Below are 6,178 nucleotides of genomic sequence, written 5' to 3'. Positions count from 1 at the left end.
CTCTGTTCGACATAGAATGTGCAGTTTTTTTTATCCTTTCCAACTTGAGGTGGACCACAGCAGCTGCTACGAGCTATCGGAGAAAATCCATTGCTGTATTGGCTGGGATTTCTCGTAGCATGCACTGCAATCCATCATTGCAGTGCATGCTTCGAAGGTGTAGAGTAAGAGCTCATCTCTTGTATTGGGTTTGTCTTTGTTTAGTTGTGTAGCCTCTGCAAGCGCTTTTTTCCTTTGTCTTGGATCCCAGTGAAAGTGATCACTACTTCCAAACTCGTTCGTGTCAAAATGTGCTTCTTGGTATTTTTTCTGTCGGTAGCATTTTTTTAATGGAAAGCTAAACCTATGGTGCCAGTTTCCACTGCCATGCCTCACCCTAGCGTGCACTTGAGTCTTATTTAACCGTGCTGCATGAACCCGCTACATCAAGTTGCATATATTATCAGAGTTTCCCAGAGTATTCAATATTGTTAGTCTCGCAAGATGTGTCCCCGTCCTACATTGACCTCGCTTTTGTTCAAAGTGTTCCTTTTTCGGGGTACCTTTTTCATAAGTCTCGTGCTGGTATATAAACATTGCAAATTATTCGGCAGTCTCGGAACTGTCGTTCTTCACTTTTACTGTACAGATTCGCAATTAAAAGTTTGTTCAATAGTACCTTGGCTTTGTCACTTTTTGCGGCCGACCTGCTCTGCCTCAAGATTGTCCATGTGCTTGCTGCGTTAAATTGGTTCTCAACTGTCGGACGAAGGTCTTTGTCAAGTGGTTACCCCCGTACACTGTGTTGCATTTCGCCAAAAACGTGATGCAGCTCGGAGCATGTGGGCCGTAAACTTGCACTGTGGAACCTGGAGACCATGGGTCCAATCCACTCCCCTGCCCGTTTCCATTTGGATGAGCTTAGCACCGGCGTGCGGTCGCGTATCACCACAGTATGTTGCCCATTGAAGATCCCAGGCTGGCGGCGGTACTTCACTGGCTAAATTTCTCGTCTACAGCAGAAAACAGACGCCCGCTGAGGCTGATTTAACATAATTTTTCAAAATGTGAGAAATCCTATTTCTTTCTTGATTGTAATACCAATGACTCGTTCAGGACCTTGTCTGATCCCTTTCTCGCGGATTTTCAATGAGCTCAATATTGCTTCAAATACCGTACTATCCGGTTCGATCATTGCATAAAACATTGACAAAACTTGTCAGTTGGGCTTCGAACTGTGCGGAGGAAGTTCGCCCATGACGCTAAACATTACAATCTCGCTTCGCCGCAGCACACCCGCGTGCTTGGGAAGAAGCAACCTTCGAGAGAGGGACTGTGCTTGCACATTCGCCTCTACCCTGTGGTAAAAGTTTCCAAGAAAAATCGCTATGGTATTGTAAATTGCGATACTGTGGTAAGTCGTGTGCATTGGTGGTTGTGATTTGTCTCAAGCCGTGCCTTTTACAATCGGCTTAGTCGATTTTTTAGTATTTTATTTCAGAATTTATTAGATTATGTTCAGCTTTCGAAAGCAGTCCTGTCCTTTGCGGGAAAGCTTCGTAATGGCAGGAGTCTCCCGAACACGGAACACCGCTCTAGATAAGTGATAAACAAACTGCGCATAGGAAAGGTTCAATCTGCGATAGTTTCAAAATACCGAAAGAAATATTTTGGTATCTTGAAACTTCTCAATTTCGTGGTACACTTCTACTACGAGGTGACCTACAACCAGGGTGTAAGATAGGCAAGTGGGGAAATAAGAGCCGAATAAGCGAGCAGATTGCGTCCTCCCTCGGTTTTATCCCTAGCTTTTTCTTTCTGTGGCGGCATCTATGTGGAGCACCGCGAACTTTTCCTCCCGGTGGGCGACTGGCTAAACTGACAGAGGGGTTTCTCGCGGATTTTCAATGGAAAACTGTTGTGCTCTTGGCTTATTTTGCATGCTTTGAAGGATCCACGGCAGTTTATTCATATAAATTGAATATTTCATTCAATTTATAAGTTTTTTTCCTTGCTTAATAGTTCGGGGGACATCCACAGAGTGGCGGGATCAGAGTAGATCGGAGTGGTGGTGGTGTTTCAGCGAGTTGGGTAGTAAGTTTCGATGCGCAGCGCTACATTGTTAGCAAGTTATCGTTTTGCCTTGGGCTCGCTCGGATCCAGACAGCACTGCGTGCTTAGAAGTGCAAGCGTTAGCGCCGTAACCGCGCTGAGGACTGGATTCGTGTTTATTTAGTGCACACGTGAGATATGTAACCATTAAGCCAGATATCATTTTTGATAGATTTTGGCTCCATTAAATGTGTGACCGTGCGTGCCTGCTATGACATTCCTCAAGGCATAGGAGATGCAGCTTGCTTATTATCTTCACTGAAACCGGGTTGTTTCATCTGACTGTCTCTAAAAGGGAGTTTGTATCATTAAAGGGAAGGTATATAGGTTCTTGAAAAAAAATGAGTAAGAAGTGAATTCTGATGTATTTTTACCCCGTGAACCCTCATATCCAAACCATTTGATGCGGAAGTATAGTTACACGTGAGAAAACGCGAAACACAGTCGCTGTACGGGACGTCATCGACGGATCTTTTGGCTGCCCAAGGCGGGCGAGAGAGGCGGTTCTTCAGCCCTATTTTGAAATTGCTCTTATGGCTCTCCGGCGCGTCGCAATGAAACATAATCGTGATATCTGTTATTCTAAAGGCCAAACGAACGCCATACAAGTGTTTTTTTTGTTCTCAAATACAGAAGTGCCCCATCTTCCCTTTAAAAGGGAGGTGCATGTACAGTGGCCGAATTTTTTAATAATATCAAGCAAGCGTCGACCGCCGGGACGGCCAGCGCTGTGCCGCGGAAAAATGCGGCGTCACGGGAGAGATAAAGCGTGCGCGCACAAAGCTCTTTCTGTTGCGACCGTCGTCTGCTAGGCTATTCCGTGGACCGCACACAGCCCCTGTTCATTATCTGCCGGCATAGCTAACCGCCTTTAAGCAAAGATCTGAACACGAACAGCGCTTGCTTTCGTGATAGTGCTCAGGCGTGGCCGTGGCAAAAACTGCGTGTCATCTCGAGTTTAATTTGCTTTCTTTTCGTTGATTTTATGTTTGCTAACAAAAATTAAAAACACGGTGACGCGACAATGCAACGATGCATTGTCGCAGACAATGCTATACGAGGCATCAAAACCAATCCAGTGCTTTGACCCCGCCACGTCACATCGTGCTTCCCCGTGCAGTTGTACTCAACGGGAAGGCCACGTGACTCACTTTTAGTGATGGACTGGACAAGATAACTCGTAGCGTCGGCTGCGGTACAACACAAAGTGAAACGGAGTATAGACAGGGTTTCCGCTTGGGCTTGGTGTTTTGTATTATTAACTGCGTTGTTGCTGTCGTCATCTAGACTGTGTAGCCCGGTAGTCAGTTTTCTTTGACAAGCGGGCACGCGCATACATTTTTATGCCTCCTCGAGCGCCCATAAAAACACGGGAACGTGTTGTGAGAATGTCGATGGGCGGCATAACGCAAAGGGATATAGAAACAGTCGGGATTACAGGCTAACGTCAGTAGGATTTTGAATGCATTTCAAGAGCAGGGGCGTATCGGCGATGCACTTCGACATTGCAAGCGCCCTGATACGGAGCAGGGGCTGTGAGCGGTCACCGGAATAGCCTAGCAGACGACGCTCCCACCAGAAAGGGCTTTGTGCGCACGCAATTAATCTCTCCCGTGACGCCGCATTTTTCCGCGGCACTGGCCGTCGCGCAGGGCGGCATGCACTGGCAGTCCCGTGGTCGACGCTCGCTTGATATCATTAAAAAATTGGGCCACTGTACTATTAGCCTATTGTGCGCTGGCACTGATCTGTTGGCTCAACTGCGTCCTTTGTTGAACCTTACCCTTTATTATTTTTTTTTGTATGGTAAGAATTACTTTTGGTGATGACTACGAAACAAATAAACATTTTGTGTACGGAGATTCTGTGTGTCAATAATTATTAGTCTTTCTAACCGTAGACATAAAATTTGCGTTTCAGAAAGCTTTACCTGAAGACCTCTAGCACGTAAAAAAATTCTGGCTTCTCATTAAGCAGATATTTTATTCCTACAGAGGAAATGGAAAATTCGGCACGCATCCAACTAAGTCAGCTTTACAAAATATTCCGCGTGAGTGCCCAGGCACCACATGCATCGTTTAGGCAGCCCCCTGATGCCTTTGGCGTAGAAAGAACTGGGCCGCTGCTGGAGCCACTGCAGGACCTCTTTCTGTAGCGCATCATCTGTCTGGATTCTTTTTTTCGTGTGCACTTTACTTAGGGTGATGACTGATGACATTGTAGCTAGGTAGGTAGAAAACGTTTATTGGAAGCCAAGAACTACGAATAGAAACATTGTAGTACCCGATGCCGCCAGCACGCGCGCTCACGAGAAAATCACAAATAGCCGCTTACAAACTACCGCCGTAGCACTCAATGCCCAGCGCTCGTGGCGACCGGAGACGCGCTTGCTCGGGAGCAGAAGAGGAACAAAAGCGTCAGGAACCAAATTGTCCGATGTCATCACCCTGAGCAAAGCGCACATGAAGGCGTTCCAAGCAACAGCCCAGCGTGTGCTGCTCCACAGGCCGGCACGGGCGTGTGCGTCGCCTGAGAAAGCGAGGAAAACACGCGCCATACGCTACGCACAAGCTTTCTAGATGGTACCTTCTAGAGGCTTTCTTTTAAATATGTGTAGACCGTACAGCTAATAAAGAGCTTCTGTCCCGTGAGCTGGGCGAAGAAGAGTCAGCTACAAGGCAACCCCGAAGTTCCTGCCGAAGAACCGGGCTTCGTAATTGCAAGCTTTTAACATTTTCTTCCCTTTTAATGAAGTGGTTACGGTAGAGCCATTTAGTTCGGTCAAATCGCCAGGCTTCTAAACCATCAATATTTTCCTCGTTCATGTCCTCATTTGTATGCATGCATGCGTACTGTATTTTTAGAGTTCTTACAGGGCTCAGTCTGATGTGTGGAACTGCGAAAGAAATTAATTAATAAACATTTATAAACCTCGTGCATCTTTTTTTTTATTCTGAAAAGTGCTTAAGTGATTTAAGACCATTACGGGTGAAACGTCTAATTAGGTTGTGTGGTCTTCTGAAAGCAACTTTTTTGAGGAATGATAAAATTCCCAAAAATAAACGGTAAAGTCATTGCAGATATCTCCCCTAAGGACCAAGGTAAAATGGGCACACATCACTTCAGTCACCCAAGACAACTCTGTAGAGGAATGATCAATCGTTGGATCCTCGCCGAAAAGGTAAAAAAGGCCGCAAGTTGCCAAGCGAAACGAAACTCGGAGCGCGTCGCGACGCGCAGCAACGAAGTCGCCATCCAGAGAGCGGCACCATCGGTTGATCATCAGCGCCAACGTGGGCAAATCAGGCAACACTGGGACGGCTAAAATCGGCAGCGCCACCGGCGTACCCTTGCGAGATTACGTTATTACCAACTCCGAGCGTGTGTTGTCGCGCGCTACACTACCGACTGTTTTAAGAATTCATCAAATGTTCAATATATAAATGTGCATGTGTGTGTGTGTGGTTTTGTCGTTCTAGCATTAGGCAGTTTTGAGTGGGTGCCTTCCTCGATAGGTAGAGACAGCCCAAAGCGGGAGCTAGTGAACAAAATTGAACGTCCTGATATTACGGTAAACCAAGGGCAGTTCTCTCTTTTTTTAGATTGTTTGAGCGTGCTTAAAGATAACAAAAGCGAAAACTTCGTCGAGCTTCCCTTCTCTACAAAAGCGGAACTATAAGCGCCCCCCTCCCTCTCCCCTTATTCCTCTGACCCTTACCCACCCTTTTTTTACAACCCCTCCAAAGAAATGTCGACACGAAAATGGTTGCCGCCGTCGAAGAAACCGCCACTGCGCCTGCGCGCCTATGGCCTTGGGTGTAGAGCTCCGGGTAGCGGAGGGGTTTAGTGGAGGGGGAAACACGAACGAGTTTTAGTAGACCGTGTTTCCCCCTCCGCTAAGCCCCTCTGCTACCCGGAACTCTACAGCCAAGGCCATCGGCGCGCAGGCGCAGTGGCGGTTTCTTCGTAGAGGAGGGGGAAACACGGTCTACTAAAACTCCCTACGGCCTACTAAACTCGGGAACGGAATGAGCGGCGAAGTGCGCAGCAGCGCGAATGGTTTCGTAACCGCCGCGAGGCCGCTATC

This window comes from Ixodes scapularis, unplaced genomic scaffold (genome assembly GCF_016920785.2).
Source record: "Ixodes scapularis isolate PalLabHiFi unplaced genomic scaffold, ASM1692078v2 ptg000137l_1___fragment_3__unscaffolded, whole genome shotgun sequence".
Taxonomy (NCBI): Eukaryota; Metazoa; Arthropoda; class Arachnida; order Ixodida; family Ixodidae; genus Ixodes; species Ixodes scapularis.
This window is presented reverse-complemented; position numbering follows the sequence as displayed.